A 20,771-nucleotide genomic window follows, 5' to 3' on the forward strand; every position below is an offset into this window, starting at 1 on the left:
CAGCCATTTTTTTCAGATCCAGACAATATTTCTTAAAATTTCCCCAAAATTTTGATCACAAACTGTAGCCCGTGAAAAGTGATGTCAATGTGGTCCAAAATTATCAAAAAAATTATAGAATATTTCACAAAAATTGGTAAAATGTTGCACTGAGATTTTGTTGGGAACAATTACACAAAGCTACCAAAGTGTTAAACCTTATCGGTATACTCGCAATGTACTTGCAGTGATTACAGTGAGTGCACGGATTCATCGCCATAACATCAACGGCGGGAGTTACTGGTATTATTGGTGAATGATCTCTCCGTTACGTCTTGTTGTCTTTCAGGAAAACTTGAAAAACACGCTGTATTTTATGATGAGCGACACTACTGTTGTTGTTAGCATAGAGCGTATTTGTCATAATGCATATCTTGAAATCTCATCGTGCCCCGGGGTCATTCTGTAACACCTTTCTACTTTAACAGGGTTTGATGTTGAAAGGGACAAATGTTATGACGTAAGTCTCCTCATCTTTCCATTATAAAGGCTTTCAGATATGAGTATACGAGTCTGCAGAGCAGAAATCAACATATATTTGAAGAACACGGATCATTTACATAAACGACGTGTAATACATCACAAATATCACGTGGTCATGAGAACCTGCGCGGTGAAACTCGTCCAAGACACTCAGACATGATGTCATGTCAGATGCTGCTGCGGTGATTCTGTGTGTTCTCGCATCAACAAACAATACTGGTGTTCATTACGTTGCCAATTAACTGATAACGAGGCTGTAGGTCGGCCCAATTGCCACTGGCCATGCGTTCTCGGGATTGGCTATCCACCACTCAAAGGACTGAGTGGATGAGAAACCGAACTGGGTATCTCTACTGATTGTTATTGTCGCAATGGCAGCGTCGAGGATGTCTAAGATGTCAGTGTGACTGATTATTGTACTACCTTACAGACGAATACGGAAGGAGCTTTACTTTTGTGTGTACTGTCAAGTGTATTGACACTCGGCTGAAATATTTAGATACTTATGTTTCTGCTTTCCTACCTGAAGCGTTTGCAACAAATTTCAAGGTGAGGATGCAATTTATCATGGAACCATTCTGTTTACGCTTTGCCTACTGTCGATGTTTATTGTAGGTGGGCTTTCTCTGGAAGAAGCTGTTACGTTTTCAACATATCACTCCAAAATCAGCTTATGAACCTACAGACTACATTGTTGAATTACATACATTTAGAAATACAACAACAACAACAACTATGATGATGATGACGATGATGATGATGATGATGATGATTATTACCTTGTTATGTCAGAGACACATATAAAACTTGTTTCTTTATATAACACATTTATTGCTACAAAATGTGATGTCAATTCCTAACTTATACCAGCAAGCAAGCAATAAATATGATTATTTTTATCACTGTTATTATTATTTATGATAAAAATGTTTTACCATTCATCTTGATTCATTTAGGTCTCCCTGAATGTTACTTCAGGAAGACTGCAGTAAAGGCTTATTCCCTGGCAAGAGAGCCTCGGTTGGATGTGAAATGGACACTTCCTGAAAACCTAAACAGGGTCGACGGATACGCCTCTTAAAGTGGAAGTTATACTCAAGGGTGGTTCACTTCAGACAAAGAACGGCCAAGCACAGACCGGTAAACTGTAGTCTGCTCATTCAGACGTGGCCTGTTCGACAACACCGAGACGTTGCGCATCTAAAACGGATTCATCTGGTCTAACACCTTCGTGTCACGGATAGTGTGATGTTCACACGTACAGTTCTAGAAGCCTAACTCCAATCATACGGTGACATATAAATCTGTAAGTAGTTCTCTCATGTACACATGCTTTTTTTGTGGGTACAACAATCTGTGACTGCGTTGTTGTACGTATGTTGTACAGACTTTGGCAAGTAATTTGGTAGGGATGGGTGTATTGACAATGAATATACGAGTGTTCCTTTATAGCCACAGCTTAGAACCGTATGCTATCGGAAAATTACATCTGTGATGACGTTTACGGAAATGTTAAACTAAACGGCTGTTTAGCCATGCACCTTTTATAACCATTCGCACATACAGTACCGCTTTCATCATCATCTTTTGATTAATTTGCCTTTCTTTGGTGTATACTTTATCGAAATTTCACCTCCGAGTACTGTGAAGTCTCTGTATGTGTCTTCATGACCATGACACAATTGCTTATCGTATGCCTTGCTTGGGAGTACGAAATTTTCATTTCCTGGACATAGGTTAAACAGCATGAAATCATTTTTTCTGTCAGAGCATCAGTGCCTTTCACCAGAGGCCGAACTATTTCATATCGCAATCTTACACAGAAAGGCTACATTCACAGACGGCTGCGTGAGAAGAGCCGGGGTCGTTCATGCGACCCGTGATTTTTTTTTTACATTTTCCGACATAAGCTCCCCGTTAAAGGTGAACACACGAGTGTGTCACATGTATATAATGTTTGAGGACCTGGCGCGCGGCGTTGGTTCTGAAAGGTGTCAATCATTTCGCAAAAACGACCAAACAAATTTCGTGCATTCTAAACAATACAAAACTAATGATATTGTGCGTTTCTTCAATGTTAAAAATAAAGACAGATTTAGAATAATTAGTGAGGAAACTCGTATGACGCTGTAGCTATAGTTTGGCAAGCAAGATAACATATGACAACAAAAATCAGCCAAACAGGAAAAATCGCACCGATACATTTTTGTGCTATTGAAAAATTAAGACTCATAATGCGTTCATCGTTAGAGTATATTTGTCATTGGTTTGTAATATATGTAGACAATTACGGAAACGAAAGGCTTAGATTTTGTTTGACCGTGAGTGATTGCCATGACTAATATTTCGCAATGCACATCCAACGCCGAATTGTATACGATATATTATTGCATCACTGAGGAATTGGAAGATAGAGTCCCGCTTCCTGAAATATTTAAATGGTTTTTATACAATTATCACTCTCATTGTTCATGCACATCGTTGCTGTATACCCTGTTCACACCCATCTTTCTAAGTTAAGCGGTTGTAATCGGAAGTGATCTATCGTGGAGTGGTTTCAGGTCGGTGGTCTGTTTTATTCTCTCCTGTACAACACCCTTTTCGGTCTTCGCCAGTGTTGCCATACTTTTCAAGTTTTCATGAACTAAGGTTTCTTTATAGGTTTACATGTACATACCTTTCTCACGCTCCGCTGTCTGTGTTTGGTTGTGTCACATTTGTCTCTTTACAATCACGAGTAAGACAGCATAGAGATCTTTGACATGCACGTATAGTTCTTTGACATGTGTTGAACCTCAATACATGAATACGTCGACGCCTGCCGTAGTGGTGAGGTAATCTGTTACAATAAGCAACCGGCTTGAACATCAGAAATATCCTGCCGTTATTGGTTTTTCCATAATTAGCAAAACAAAACCTCATGAACTTGATCAGTGACTCGCAAAGGTGTGTGTAATGATTCACTGTCTCAAAATTACAGCATGGGCATATGTCACGTAAGTGTCTGCAAAGGTCAGTTAGTTCAAGGCAGCGTCTGAGATGTACGTGAAGTGGTATCTAAGTCGGTGCCTTGAGCTGGTAAAAAAAAACACTTTAGAAAGTATAAAGTTACTCTAGGCAACTGGCGAACGGGCATGCTTAAGGAAGATTAAGATTAACGCATGCGTTTTGTCACAAAAATATTTCAGTCCTCGCTCCTCGTTGTTAACCTCTTTAAGCTCTTCAAGACGGAGGGACGTTGATAGGGAAATATCTAAGACGTATATTTCATTCAATATTTTGGCGCTGCGCCCAGTCTTTTTAAATGTCCACTCGTCGTGATTTTAGCAAACAACGATAGTCATCCATATGCAAAGACTGGTAAGATAGACACCATCGCTATATATATATATATATATATATATATATATATATATATATTATATATATATATATATATGTAAGCACCAAAGTTTGGTGGTGACCTTTTCCATTGACCGTTTCAACTGTTTCTGTAATATCAAAATGAGGTGATATTTCTGATCAAAGACACTTCATACACACTAATACAATGCAAATGAGACTTGTGATTACTGAGCGTTTTACGTAGTTGTAGCTTTTTCCGACTTGATGAGGTACGACCCGATCATTAGACTAGAAAGTGATAGACATGATAGTATCGTGATCATCTGCTGTCGATAACATTCAGCAGTGATTCCGGGAAACGTTTCCACCTTTCAGCAATGTCCGTCACGGGTTTCTCGGTGTGTAATTGTTCAGTTGGAGCGAGTAAATTATTAAGTTCTGACATTTACACATCGGTCGCATGTATGACATTATGAAAAATATAACACATCATTAGACGCAAGCATCAATGCGAACGTCCCTCGAGTCTGACCGAATACTATTTTGTAAAATAATCTACATCGTTTTGGGCTGGCAAATCGTTGTTATACGATGTCCAATTTCAACGTGAAACAATGAAGATATACTTGGGTAACAATGAATCATCAGGTAGGGTCTTACATCGGCTTCATTTCTCATTTCTCAGCGGATCTGATATGATGCTTTGGGAACAGAAGCCCATCCATGAAATATTTCTATATACCCAAGTGCATAGTATAGTATTTCGGTCATTCAACCTAGATCCATTACGCAATTTTGAAATAGCAACCTCAAAATTTCAACATGGATGTGACCTCTGCTTTGAATTGTCGGCATATGAGAGTATATTAGTTTTAAGACGAAATTACAAGGACAGCAATTTCCAGTTAAGATTTTCGAATTGCAATACCGGGAGTATAGTAAAATGATTTTACTGATTTTTACTGTGCTGAGATAAATCGTAGCAATATTAAAGGATAGAATCTCCCTCTTTTGATATCATTTTGTCAATTTTCCACGATTTAAAAGGTCAGTTATTTTGCGCGGTCTCTTTAAAGTATCATTTGCAAGAAGACTGTTGGTATCTCTGAACATATTGCAATAGTTATGGTGCATATTTCTTGATTACGAATAATCTCTATTGATAATGAATAATGTCTCTTGATTTATAAACTCAAACAATACTCAAGAGTATAATATGCATTCATGAATGTTATTATGTCGGTCTTAAATGATTAGGTCGACTTAGAGGTCGACAAACCATACCCGGAACTCTGCTTAAGTTAGAGAGTCGATATCACTGATTCAGTGTGTCATACACACCGGAAGTGTGCGTTTTTAGCACTTAAAACAGCCTCTTCCATTGAAATGCAGATGTCAGCTGACAGAACTGTTAGGGGCGTACCTGAAAAACACCTGACCGAATCTTCGTCATGAAAACAATAGTTTCTTAAGAGGCCTCCTAATTGGCCTAATTTTTTGAAACAACTTAGCCCCCTTAGATTAAGGTTGATTTGTAAAATACATTTGGTTGTGGGCACAGGTACTTCACAGTCATGGTGTCGTGAACTAAAACCCATGCATCTAAATGATATGAATTTTGGTGACTCTAAAAGGCGTATCTCTCAGTTGTGTTCTGTTGACACCAAAACTACGCAAGGTAAAGCAACTATTTCCATCTAAAGATTTCTCTTGTTATTATACACTACAGTAGCGTACAATACATATTTAAACCTCTGAGAGAATGAAAGCCAACTGTAAGTTTTATGTTGTAGGCTGAATGGCTTGAAATATATATTGAATATACGTGTTGTCGTCGACGACATATTTGTCATTGAGATTATAAACCGCCTGAGTAATATCAGTGTATATTTGAACCAAACAGAGGACAAATCAACAATCTCAGGGACAAAGCACTGCTCATTCTTTTGGCTTTTGATTTCAGTCGCAAAGTACACTTTGATAGATTCACAGCAAATGAAGCAGCGGAAATTCCTCAATTGATTCTCATGTATATGATTCAAGTCATTTCATTTGAAAGGAACTGTCATTTGAGGTTTCTTTTAATGGGTTTTGCGATTCTTGTCAGGTTTTACACTTGTATGGATAAACGAATCGAAAACGAATTTGAAGCTAATATTAAATGTAATATCCGTACCTCAGGGGCGTGAGCTTAGGCCTACATTGACGTTACCATTTGAACTATTTTTGTAGATTCAAAGTTCGCTCCTGAGTGTGTGTATACACACCACACACACACACACACACACACACACACACACACACACACACACACACACATATATATATATATATATATATATATATATATATATTTATATATATATTTATATATATATATATGTATATATATATTTATATATATCTATCTCACAGATTTATTGTAAATCGAACTGCTATATCATGTACAGATAAACGAAATAAATTTGTGTTATAATGTTATGAAGAAGTTTACATGACGTAGCTGTTACAAACGTGAGTTTGACCAATCGCTGAGACTGAAAATCCCCAGGTTAGTCTCCTGACGCCCAACGTCACTTGATTTAAGTGCATTCCTGCACCGTTTTCGATAGCATCTCCGGAAGCAAAATTTTTCCTCTTACAAGAGCACTGACATATTTTTACCTCATTTTCTGGCAGCAACTTTTCCGGAAATCCGCTAGCCTTCCCGTGATATCAAATTGTCCATTCCTTCGGCTTTAGGTTTCAACCACAGGCCTTCCATTGCGGAAGGTTACTGGCCCACCTTAGCACGACACATCTTATGGGTCTCTAGCTTTGTTACCCGACTATTATCTGCCACATCTGTTTCTGACTTCTCAGGACGTCTTTCATCAACAAACAACAGTTGGTTACTAAAACTATCTTCTGTGACTGGTGAGAACGAATGCTTTGACTGGGCCATTTTGCGTGACTCGAGATTTCATCATGTTTCTGAAACAGTTCAAATCTCTATTGTATTCAAGTATAACATTGGACTATATGTTAGCTAATCCGGGAAATCACGTGATCCCAAGGGACCGATGTACATATTCTGTAGGCGTTTGGACCTGGTATAATTATCAATTTCCAGCAGACGACGCCAATAGACAATTAACTATTTGATTGTCAATCTTTGTAGGGGAGAAAAAACGCTTGAATTTGTTATACCTTCGTAAAATATGATTTCGTAAGGCCAAATAAAAAATATCTGCGTTTCCGGTAACCCGACCGACCGTATAAACCCCGCCAACACTACTTATTTTTTTGGCATTTTCAAAGAAACTCGAGTAAATTCTCTCAATTTTACCGTAGTTTATGGGTCTCAGACAACAAAAGAAAAATAAAAAATGCCCCTCGACCTACCTACCATAAATTTCGGACGCATGTTGTCGGAAACACACACATTTTTTTTATTTGGCCTAATTAAGTCATTTCGCCGACCGTGTTCTCAGTACTAAATAGTTCAAGCAGTAATGCAATAAAACACATGGAGAGCTATAGTAGACATACACAGCATAAAGGAAAGTTGAACAAATATTTGCATGATGATAAATGTTAAAATGTGTTATCTTTGTAGTCTATAAGCCTACTGCAATCCTGCAGCGAATACCTCTCCTGGAGGTCTACAGTAAAAAAGAGAATTTATGGGTAGCCTAAATGTCCTTACATATCAAAAATACCTTAAGCACTATTAGCAACAGGTGAGCATGTGCAGTACCCATCCCCGAATGGCTAAATGTAGGCTAACATGTAAGCTTAGGTGTATTTTCGATATCTGTACACCAATTTTTAGTCGCCTGGAAATATGGAATATTACTATAAGCCTAATGATGTAATGTAGGCACTGCAGTTAAGAGGGAATAAAACACCTAGCAATCTATCATTAGTTTTAACCTGTTTTTCTTGGTGGACCCGGTACGACCTACACTGTAAGACCCTTTAAGCTGATCTAAAAGTGGAATACCATACCACAGAAGCGTTGAGTTTAATCGGGGTTTTGCTACCCATATTGGATGAGGCAGCTTGCAGAAACATTGGATCCCGTGTCCCGGGGTTTGGCGTGTTACTCCAAATGTTTTCATATGATGACACCGGGGTGGTCGGTGTGCCGCCCAAGTTGTATATATCGAAGTAGCCTGTATTCTCCTAAAATGACCTATTAGGCCTATTAAGAATTTTATTGAAAAATTTGGGGATTTTTACCATTGTTCTATTGCATGAGGACCATATCCTATGGTATCGACACAATTTAGGGGTTTCTGTGAAAAATCGACCCAGATTTAGGGATTTTTTGTAAAAGATGACCGATTCGGGCGGCACATAGGCTAAGCTTATCCGTACAACTTTCTATCGGAGTAGGCCTACCCCCGGGGAGGCCTGCGTAAGCTTATAGGCCTACTTTCACTTTAACATATCGGTAAAATTCGGCCGTTCATCCGAATGTCATGTAACGCAATCATACGTGTAATTTATGCAGATAGTGGACAAAAAGTGGGTATCTGCACTGGCTCAGCTCAAAAGTTGGTACCGCACGATCGCCTGGTAACTTAAGCTTAGGCCCTATAGCCGAGCACCGCGGCACAGCTTTAATCAAACTTCACTCGTACCTAGAGCCTTAGTGCAGATACCCACTTTGGATAAAGGTCAAGGGAGGAATCTGAACGTTCACAATATTTTTTCGCTTTCAAAAATGGCATTTTGCCGGATTTGCATCGCATACTTTTTGAAGACAAATTCACTCGACCAAATACTTTTTTTAGATACTATGTGAATGCATGATTTCTTGCCTTGTTTCCTCTGCAAATTGTAGCCTATTTCACTTTTGTCCAGCCCGCCTGTTACCGACCCTTACGTGGATAGGTAAAATTAAAACCAGACGTTCCCGGTACCCGTACCTATAATATATGGTAGCTTTTCCCGCCCTGCCCAAGAATATTGAAACAATGTAACATAATTAGTATTGTCACGCAAACAACTGTAGTTCATTGTTTGAAGCAAGACGCACCGTCAGCTCAGTGTGTGCACTTGGAACCGCACGATGCAATGTATGAGGGGATGCCCTTCATTTTCTGAAAGTCTTTCCGTAAATTTCTGAAAATTTCATAAATGAAATTAATTTGACATAGCATTGAATGATCAGGTGAAAATGCTTTCATAATTTCAATATCATTTGGCTGCACAATCACGCGAGACAAGGGTGTGCACGGTATATTGACCGCGACCATACTTCGGGATTACTACAGTCATATACCTACTTGTATAGGATCGTATGAGCATACCAGTTGGAAGTTTCAATTTTCGGAGAGAGGATTATTGAAAGGTAGGCCTTCATTTTCTGCACGCGATGGGTGAGAAAGATTGTCGAAGAGTGCTGGTTCACAGCGTGCGCGTTGTAGTCATAGTACTGTACCGTGTACGAGGCGACGGTTCCTGTCTCAGTATCCGACGCTCTCGATGTCAAAACAAAATGCTTGCTCTAACCTGAGATACGAATGTATATTGTCAGTGAATGCGGTAGCCAGACAGATTTATTGACAATTTTGTAGGTGTATATCAAAGTACCTGTCAAAACATATCACCAATTGTGTATGTGAGAGTTGAACTGCCGTATGACTATGAGTAGTGCAGTTTCACATACATCACAGAGTAATATCAGACAGAGTGGCAACAGCTATTGTAAACTTTAAGGCGTGAAGCGGTTACGTAAGCAATCCATGTTTGCCTCGCCTCACGAAGCTCTTGGCTCTCTTTTCCGAAGAGTGCCGACCATGCACCCTTCGGTAATTTTCGGATTTTCACCAATTGTTAAGCGAAAGTATGTTCGACAAAGCTTGTGTTGTTGTTGTCGTGTGGTGCTGATCGGAATTGATGTGCTGGCGAAAACGGGAGTGTTTTGAGCTTCAGGAAAGTGGGTTTTACCGTTTTAAAAATTCCTCTAATATTTTTATGAATATATAATGAGTGTGTTTGAACCAAATTTGAAAGTCTTTTATCGATACTGTCTGGTTTTACTCAATGGTTTACGGTCAGTCATACCGTCTTTTACACGTGCGCCAAGAAAGGACATGTTTATGAAACTGCTGGCGTGTTATGTTTTGATTGGCGTGAGGCAGTGTTTCTGGCCTGAGAGCTCACAAAGTAAAATGGTTGCTACGCGACTGGCAGTACGATGCCATCTCGTCGTATGTTTCGCATAATCTCGTGTAATTATCAACCACAAACCAAGCCTCCAAAAAGTTTAACACCTTTTAAGCTCATTTAATATGAAAAGCCAATAGTCTACCGAGACGACCATGGAACAAAAGGCATGCAAGTGTTGCCACTCTGTTTATGTTACTCTGTGCATACATGTAGTCTGCAGATGGTTAGGACAGATATAGTCGTATGTAGAACATTTAGATATGTGCCAATATGTTGATCATCATACATAATTTATTGCCTTCTGGTTATTCTAGTCATTATATAACATCTTATGGACATGAGTATGTTGCCTTCATGTTTGTTTGGTACCGCAATTTACCGTGGTATAGGTGTATTTTTATATACACTGGTCTCTGTTCTCATTTTCGACCGCGGGCCATCCGGGTACTTGCGGGTTCTTACGTCATTTTTGCGACACAGCGCCGTGAAAACAAATAATTTAAGTTCGGATTTTTCAACCATCAAACCAATATTCAAAGTTTCAATATACATAAATGACATAACTTTTAGTTCTGCTTTTTTCCCATACAATTTCTGTATCATTCGCTCTTCTGTATCGTCCGGTCTCTTCACCTCGTTCACATGCGTTTCACCTACTGACGTCACTCCGCGGTCGAGAATACATCGATCCCTTTGTCACGTCAAAGTTTGTGCACGACATTTCAAGAAATGTGGATGCTGTGGTTTTACTAGGTAATCACTATTCGCACAAAAAACAGTGTAAGATGACATCTATAATTTATATTCAAAGTACAGGCGAAGAAAAGTCGATAATATCATGAGATCTATAAACATTAAAAACATTTGAATCATTCTACATTTATGAGACTTTGGGTGAGAAATCAAAAGTTTCCCTGGCCTCAGCTGGATTCGAAGATCCCTGATTCATGTATCTCCTCAGGCGACGGATCTTTGTCTACTGTGCAACAAGAAACAGTTTCCATGAGTACGGGAAATGCAGTCCTCAGGCTGATAAATAGTAGTGTATGTTACGTACTTTGATAGGGGGGGGGGGATAAGGAAGACATGCGAGTAAGTTTATAATGAACAGATATGTTCACCGATGTGCCGAAATCAAGAAGTCCTGCTTTAAAATCGAATGGGACCCCCTAATTCACGACCGAAATGAAATCTTTTTAGGTCTAGAAGTCTGCCACAGTCCCTCCAAGCAACCACATGTACTTGGAAGGACTCTGCGTCTACTAAAATAATTATCATGATCATTATATCCGCAAAGATGCCCGCTGCTGATGGATAAGCTGTGTTGCCCCTGCCGATAAAAATCAAGGCCTAATTAATTTTGCATTGCGAAAGATTTAAACAGATCAGTACATGCTGTCTTACAGCTGTGCAGAGTTGTCACAAATTTATCACAAAGGCCATGAAACTTACAACAAAATCGATATTATTCAACGATAAAAAAGTACAAAGTCTTATACTTAACTGCTTTTTAATTTTGTACTTGCTGGGTGTCTAAACGAAGCGGGCAAAACCTTCATTGGCATTCACTGACTTTATCATTTTTTAAATCTGTTTCCATGTCATGTCCAGTTGTTTTTACGGTACCAGTTCTACTCAAATGTTTTAAAATAACTATGTCTGGACACCGTTAATTATCCTGTTTTGCAACTGGCATGGTGTGGGCATTTGAGCTATAGTACTATTTCGACAGCTTCATTGGCACGATGATTGACATTTATTATTGAATTCATGCAGTATATACCATTTTGGTTTTTATTGTGATCATTACATGTATAGCTAGTTTCGTAGGATTCGAGTGCAATGTGTTTCCGGTGATATGCTTTGATATGAAATAATACATTGAATATCCCGGAATCTCAAAATGACATCTGTTGACTGATTTCAGTCAGGTCGCTTATCATTTCAGTAAGGAAGTTGCAATAACGTTTGATGATGTTGACCTGATTTTTATTCTACAAAATAAAATTTATGCGTTTTTTTTCTTTATCTCCCTAATTTATGCTGAAGTATCAAGTATTAGCCTTGAAAATATTGAACATTTGACACACGACAGCAATGAGTGCGGAGCAAATACTAGACAAATTTGACATGGTACGGGAAGTAAACAAGAAACTTGTGTCATTTCACAAACACAATAACAACAGTCAGATGATGGGACCTGTTTGTACCGGTGTCAATTGTCCCGGAAAAAAAGAACTGCTTCAAACAAGTTGTGGAAGGCATTCTCTCTGCGCCGAAAACGGGAACAACATAAAAGAGGACATGCCCCTATTCCTGATATCTCCATAAGTGAAAGTTTGACAGTAACACGAGCTGTGTACGAGTAACTTCCACTATATTACGACTGGAAATAAATTCACAGTAACTACTTGTATAATAGATATTAGGTAAAATATTTCTCAATCAGAAGACGCCAATCTACATACCAAGCAATAGACGATGTTCCGCTGATTGCGAGATCTCGCGAGACTTTAATACATGCCCGTAGAAACAGGTTTCCAGCTGAGTAATACAAGTCAAACTTTGTATGGAACTAGAAAAAGTGCAAAACTGAGCAAAGATTGCAACTTCATATATTTTATGCAGTGTTTAACGTAATTAGCGACTTGTCCTGTTTTGCGCAGTTTGTCCTGTGTTGCGAGAACACGTCCACTGCGAACCACATATTCTCGCGATATCTCGGAATGTCTCGCGCGGTTCGGAACATGAGCAGTGCTACCACCAATTAACCAAATCACCATTGATCAGAAAATTGTCTGTTACTGTAAAAGGGTCAGTGTATGTAAGTTTTGGTGATTTTTTCACTATTTTTGCTTTATTGTCAATTCCACGTTTTCTCAGAATCTTGCTACAAGTCTTCCCAAAGCATGTTGAAACACTGAGCGTGTCAACACAGCATCTATACGTATAAACTGCACTGGTGTTATTTTCATTTCAATCAGGGTCAACAATTTAACACGATTAGAACTAATTTCTCTTAATGTTAGGTGAAATATAGCCGAATTTTGCAATTTTATAAATTACTTAAAAAACAAGTGTATAACTTAAAAGAAAAACAGATGAGCTTACATTTGCAGATTAAACCGATATACTTCAGTATTCAATTATCCGTAATTAGTTCCAATCGTGTTCAATATAAACAATGCAGTTTACATACATACAGGCTGAATTAGGAAGCTAAACATTGCATATCTCAACATTCTCCGGGGATTAGAACAAGAAAATGTCATGACATTTTATAAAAAACAGTGAAAAACGTCACCAAAATTCACTGCTAATGGTTATTCACATGTAACCGTATGGCCTTAATTCATGGTTTCTCTCGGACAAAACCATCTTTCTGCCTAAAATTGGGGCATGTAAAGAGAAACAGGAAAAAATGAGGGAGAGGGGTTCTGTTTGTCTTTTGCGCTGTTGACACAACAAACATTCAGCAATAAATGGGGACGTATGGAGATTTATCCTGTATAATTGAAATGTAAACTAAAATCCATATATAACATCCTATATGTATCCTGAAATGACTTACTTTTCGCTATCAAACTCCCCCTTTCTCTCTCTCTCTCCCTCTCTCTCTCTCTCTCTCTCTCTCTCTCTCTCTCTCTCTCTACATATTTAGAGAGTTTACATACAATACATACATACATACATACATACATACATACATACATACATACATACATACATACATACATACATACATATATACGTACGTACATACATACATACATACATACATACATACATACATACATACATACATACATACATACATACATACATACATACATACATACATACATACATACATACATACATATACGTTATTTATCAGTCTTCTCTTGTTTTACCCTCTTCGTTTTATATGTACCGTGCTTTCGCCGTTTTTATTTCAGACACTCCGGCAGCCATATCGTGAACACATTATTTTCTCAATGTGCCCATACCAAGTGCTATTTTGTATCCCATTCAACTAAAACTCGGTAATCTGAAATTTGAAGGAGTGTCAAACACAGCCTATTAAAGAATCTGCAAATATTTGCTCGAATTTCCATTTTCTTTACAGGACATCATGGAGCTGTCCTTTACAATTTTAGCACTTATTGTGTAATTTTAATATATAATTTAAAGAATCTTAATCCAAGTTTCCATATCCCTTTCCTATATTTTCACTTTAGATATTAATTCCCTAAGAACTATACTCATTGAGCTGCATTATGTACAATCTCTCACAAGCTGAACAAGTTTTTAAAAGCAGACAATGAGTCCTCGATATTAAAGGAATGATATTGCTTACATAATAACCCAAGGACAAGCTTGCAAGATGTTTACATTGAAAACATTACAAAACAAATATCAAACAACAAAGCAATGCAATTTGAGGTAAAAACATTGAAAATAGCATTAATAATGTTTTCTTTCGAGTCACCCAATCCAGAAATAGACCGACAGATCTATATAAACTTGTTTTGACAGCAGATAATGAAACGGGCATTTTTATTCCGTATTCACCATCTTGGATCACTCGAAGTTCACTGGGTAGGAAAAACATTTCTGCAGTTGATATTTTAAAAATACATGTTTCCTTTTGGCATCACCATTTTAGTTTAAGAATCCTCCAAGGAGGATTCTTACCCCAACAGGGAATGGGAAAGTATAAAATTCGATGTCGCAGTACTCATGGTTGTTATAGTAAATTGAAATTCTTACATCGCATAAAAAAAAGCTTTCTTGATCGGAATAATAATGAATGTAATCATTGATTGTCATAAACATTCCAAAGGTACGAGTCATCTCTACAAATTGAATAGTGTTTGCACTACTACACAGCAAATTATCAATATTTCCCCTGGAAAATGTTATGACGCCAATGTTTTTACAGGATATTATACGCAGGAAACCCTCATCCTTCTCTCCTATGTAAGCTCTATCTTTTGCGCCCACTCTGACGGATGTCCTTATGCTATGCCCCTCCCCCCACAATCAATACAAAGTTATTTGAAACATGACGATGAAGTTCGATCACTTGAGACCAGAGAGTTAGTCTTGCCAGCCTACTCTTAGTCATGCATCCAATTTTGTGTTGTCCCAGGTAGAAGGAAAAAAAGGTAAAACACTTAAGCATGTTTAATGTTTCATCTAGAGAGGGGGGATGGGGGATTCAACCTTTGTTGACATGTTGGCACCCCTAGTAATCTGTCAAGGGGGACCAGCCCTCCATGAAATGCTGCCAGCCACACCTTCCTGAAAAAAGTAAAACACATAAACTGGTGAAATCCCCCCCCCCCAAAAAAAAAAAAAAAAAAAAAAAAAAAAATTCTGGTAAAGGGGGAAAATCCCCCCTGCTAATGCCATCCTGGATGAAACACTGCATGTTTGAAGTAGAATTTTTGAGTCGGTTTTACGAATTGCCACCGCACAAACGTGTTGTTAGTTATGTTACCTATATAAACATTTATTATACATGTGTACAACAGAATGTAATGGTGACGTGTCCATAGCAAAACGACACGAAATTGGAAGGTTTGATTTTGTGAATTTCTTGACGTTTCTAGCATATTGTGAACAGTAACAATGTTCTCTAGACGACTCGAGAACTGACGGTGTAAACTAACCTTGTGATATCGCATTGCGGGCTAATAACGATAAGGCCAAAGTAATTAAATTCTTTGTTTTGCGTCCACTCTAAATGGGAAAAGGTACGCGTCTAAGCGGCTGAAAAACACACACAAGAAAATTAACACAATGTAATTTGATTGCAGCAAATACAAAATTGTAACAAAATTTTAGTTCAGAAAAGCTAAGCGGTCATGTCCTAAAATTTCATATTCAAATACATTGTGTGTGTTTTTCATGAAAACCTTAAAAACCTACGCGGTGGGGACGCAAAACAAAGAATTTAATTACTTTGGCCTAATGCACATTGCGGGACCCACAATGCCTTGTGTGTCAAAGAGCGTTTTGTTTGTTTGATTGATTCAGTGTTTAAAAGTCAGGGATTCAAAGACGTGACCGGTCCGTACACTTTGTGAACCTCAGCCAAGTAGGTTACCGTAAACACAAAAGTAATATCACAAGGGGTGTCCACAACAATTTTTATCATATTTTTGAAGTATTAATAAAGACAGCGATCTGTTCCCTTAAACTTTTGCAGCCTCCCTAAACAAGCGATCTGTTCCCTTAACCCTTTCACCCCTAGTTCCCTGTATACAGGTCCAAGATCACCATTGATAACAATGGGTTTGGGTGGAACCATGGTGGTGAAAGGGTTAAACTTTTGCAGCCTCCCTAAACAATGTCGTAGTACATGTATATGGATGCGTCCAAACTTATTGAACAAAGTCTAGTGGTGAAAGGACAAATTGTAGTCGACGTGACAACTTACAAGTCAGAATCATCATCTCAAGTGAATAGATACGTGCAGTGTACCTTTGTGAAATGAGAGCCGTTGAGGAAATGAAAGCTTGACATGTAAAAGTTGAGAGCTTTGGTGTGATTGTGTCTACGCTTGTCAACAATTTTAGATGTATTCGTGGTGACTTGAGTAAGACCACGTACACGCATCTGTTATTGAATGTAATGCAATATGTTGATCATGAATTCTTTCATGTACATATGTTATTGGAACTCTAAAAATCAAACACTGTCTAGACTGTGGACAGCTGTTTGTTTCTGTTGTGGCTTTGCTTAAACCTCCGGGCGAAAAATTATGGAGCGGGCGCATGCCGCACGTAGGCATCCGTCTGTGGAGAATCTATCGGTTTATTTGATGTTGTCAATGACACATGGCAGGTGCCAATCGCAGGCACGTCCGATCCGCTCTGTAAGCGTCAACAGTAAATGACGAACTTCAAGAGACTGGCGTAGAGTCTCATCGCAATCAACATATACTATCTTGAGTTGATTTGAGTTAATTTCTTCTCTTTTACGGTAAATACGAGACATTAGAAGTAACCACACAACTCGTGCACATACGAATGATAACCCTCACTTCGAAAAAGTCAATTAACCTAAAATAACAGCTGTAGAACTGTGAATATTAGGTCGAAATGTTTATAGCGTGTTGATGTCCAGAAGTGTGTACACAAGTTCATTGACCTTGAATAAATTGAATATTTTAAAGGGACATTAGCTGTAACTTTTAACTAATTTTTCACTACTCTGTTTCAATGTATCAACTACAGAATTTTACTATAATACGATCATCATGATCAATGCCCGGTGTCTTGCTTGCCAACACAGCCTGTGTATGTGAAATGACCATTGTTATTGTTGATAAATGTATTCTAGTCCGGACCTGAATACAAAATTTAAACAATAACAATGCAGATTATACTCATATAGGTTATATTTATGAGCTAAATATTAGGAATTTCTCCATGGTTCAGGGACTCAAACCAGAAACTACAGATAATACACAGAACAAACAAAATAAATAAAAATGACCGAAGTTACAGCTAATGGATCTTCAAGGCTCAATCAGCTTTAAATTTTGATGTATTTTCAACTACCTTCTATAGCTTTTTAAAAGTCCTGTCTTGTTCGACTCCTAAAATCATGTTTAGAATACATGATTTCATACAACACATTTAGCTTTTCCCCTGAACTATAGTTCATTATGCTTTAGATTAAACATTTCGAATCCTTGGTTTAATCGTGATACGGTGTACAAGGGACGAGATCGCTGTCTTTGAACTTCACTTTTGTTGATTTTGTTTTATTTGAGAGGTCAATGATGTTGATTGGCATCTTGACAGATGGCGAGGGATAGTCTACAAAATTATAACCTACAGAACCGCTAACGAGGAGTATGCATAAAATGGCGACCATCTGACTTGTGAGATCTTAAAAATAGATGCTGAACCGTGTAACGCTAACAGTTGTTCACGCAATATGCAAACTTTAACAGCGCGGCTATTATCTTTAGCAAGTAACAACACAGGAAAGCTTTGCCCAAGTTTTTAAAAGATTAAGAATGGAAAACTGCTCATGTTGACTTCCTTTACAGAGTTTTAACATGGCAATGAAGCAGACAAATTTCTCAACTGTATCCCAAAATGACACATATTAGGCCTATACGTACGGTTTTGTTTGTGCACACCTAGCATGTAGTTTGTTTTTAATTTAAAGAAGTGCATTATTACCACAGTCGGTGACGATTCGGCAGCCAAAAAGTAGTTAGGTAGCGGTAAAAGTGTAGTCTACTGATAGTCTAGATTCTCAGATTGTGACGCGTTCTTGTCTGGGCAATGACCCGCTTTGCATTTGACGCGTACATGTGGTTCGGCAAATTTTACCGCGCACGGATCGCATTCCGTTGCAAGTGCGTGTTCTATTTCGGGGCAACGTTATTCCGGAATTACAACACGAGAGCTGTTGTTTTCTTACAGAAATTCCAGTGCCCACTTGTGCATTTTTTTCAAATAGTGAATTGCTGCATGTCTTGTACTGATTACGAACGAACTATCGCTCTCTCTCTCATCGATTTTTGACAGACAGAACCCAAGAAGCCGGCAATGACGTCATCAGCACACGAGGAGTTGTTACCTGTATGTGCGACATCCAACGGTAGAAACAAGACGCTGGGAAATGGAATAGCTACCAGGACAAATGTAGGAGAAATATCAAAAAAGAAAACACTTTTAAGTCTGATTTTATTTCTCTTGGTAATGACTATTTCAGCGTATGTGTCGGTAGTTGTTAATGACGTCAGACCTGATCCTTCGAGGCACCCGCCACTACCGGATGTTGTGTTACATTACATGACTTTTCAGGTTTACCCAGAATACATTTGCGCTGCCTCGCTGGTGTTTCTTGCAATAACATTCCTGATCACAGCATCTATGCACAAATATAGGTGAGTAAAATTGCGTATTTGTCTTTTGTCAACGCATTCGTTCTGAGTGTCCATAACAACGGCCAAATCATAAAAAAAATATATATATATATATATATATATATATATATATATATATATATATATATATATATATATATATATATATATATCAAGGAAGAGAAACGATCTCGAGAATTCAGGGGGTGCGTTGATTTCTTTTATTAACCATAACTTTAAAAAGTTTCATCAATTTCAGAGGACCATCAGACTAAATAGTAGGAAAGTTAGACGTAACCCTTTCAGTCTTTGTATAATCCACGTCCATTGATATCTGTAGATTTCGATTTACAATTAACCCTTTGAGTGCTGTATTTTTTCCCACCAAAATTTTAGTGCAACATTTTACCAATTTTTATGAACTTTTCTGTAATTCTTGTGATAATTTTGGACCAAAGGAACTAAAGATTTCATTGGCCACAGTTTTTTAGCAAATTTTGACAAAAATGTAACAAAAATTGACTAAGGTATATTTTATAAGGGTGACAAAAATTGATTTTGGCGCTCAAAGGGTTACTATGGATAAATGCTTTCTTTACATCCGTAGCAAAGGTTTTATCTCACTGATCTCACTGTCGTGAGCGGCCCTACCTTTATGTACCCGAATATCAATAGTCATGCTGTCCGCCTCTTTGTATTTCTGACGCAAATCCCTGAGTTGCCAGGAAACTTGGCTTACCACCTCCAAGTTTTAGTAGCAAAAGTAAGAACACTCGTAAGTAGGGCAACATACTGCTATGGGGGAGTATTCTTAGATCTTGAGGGGGGGTGGTTATGCATGCTATAAAGGATGAAAAAAAAATTTCAGAGCGAGATTTACGGTGAGTTTTTTTGTAAAATATTCATACTCTGCCAACTTCTGAAATAAATACAATTTGAGAGAGAGAGCGAGAGAGAGAGAGAGAAGAGAGAGAGAGAGAGAGAGAGAGAGAGAGAGAGAGAGAGAGAGAGAGAGAGAGAGAAGAGACAGACAGACAGACAGACAGACAGACAGACAGACAGACAGACAGAGGGCAGAGAGAGGGGGAGAAGGAGGGGGAGATCATTTTGATCACCCAATCAAAAATATAACGGTCCTTTTCTTGGTGGATATTGAGCGTAGCAAAGTTCAGAACTTTCATAAATGGGCTCCATTGTGATTTTTATGACACTAATCAGGTTATGCCGCTACTATGGCACTGGGTCGATCTAATCAATAGGGAGGTCTATAGGGGGTACGAAACCATTTATACAGTGATCAAGCAAATCTACTTTTTATGATCGCTGTGTACATGACTGCATATCACCATGTGGATGTATGTGTATATGTGCTTCAGCGTGTGCAGGGCCAATGGTCCAGATATATGCAGCTGGCTAACAAACGACCACCTGCAGTCATGCGCTGGTACTTTGCCATGGCATGATTCATGAATATTATTTTAGGGAGAGATATTTGTTTTGTTCCTGAACCCGTGCATATATTTTAATGTAATTGAGAAGCCCGACCACATTGAACACGTAAATCTATGGGGCCTGATGGCGTGGAAGTTAGATTTCTAAATTTTGGACTCAAATTATCATACGACGTAATTTTAAATGCGAATTTAATTTTCGCCGTAAGGATATTGCTTCCCAAATCGCAAACTGATTTACGATACAGTAGCACGGCTTTGTCAGAGCTGAATGCTTCCCATTTTTACATGTTTATGCAAGCTCAGCGACTTACCTTTTCACAATAGTACTTTTCGACATTCTCTTGGTCGCTGACCTTCCGCTGTTCCCGTTTGTGAACTGCAGATATAAATAAACATCTGTTATGCAGCGA

General features: G+C 38.3%; 1 long non-coding RNA gene across 1 annotated transcript in view; it reads left to right on the forward strand.

The window, feature by feature from the left end:
* Positions 1 to 773: 773 nt before the first annotated feature.
* The window catches only part of LOC139122666 (uncharacterized), a 28,417-nt gene continuing 8,419 nt past the window's right edge, over positions 774 to 20,771 (forward strand). The window contains exons 1-3 of the long non-coding RNA XR_011549513.1: positions 774 to 1,071; positions 1,479 to 1,828; positions 18,567 to 18,928. This is a non-coding gene — a long non-coding RNA (uncharacterized lncRNA). The remainder of the gene's footprint in view (positions 1,072 to 1,478; positions 1,829 to 18,566; positions 18,929 to 20,771) is intronic.

This window comes from Ptychodera flava, chromosome 22, assembly GCF_041260155.1.
Source record: "Ptychodera flava strain L36383 chromosome 22, AS_Pfla_20210202, whole genome shotgun sequence".
Classification (NCBI taxonomy): domain Eukaryota; kingdom Metazoa; phylum Hemichordata; class Enteropneusta; family Ptychoderidae; genus Ptychodera; species Ptychodera flava.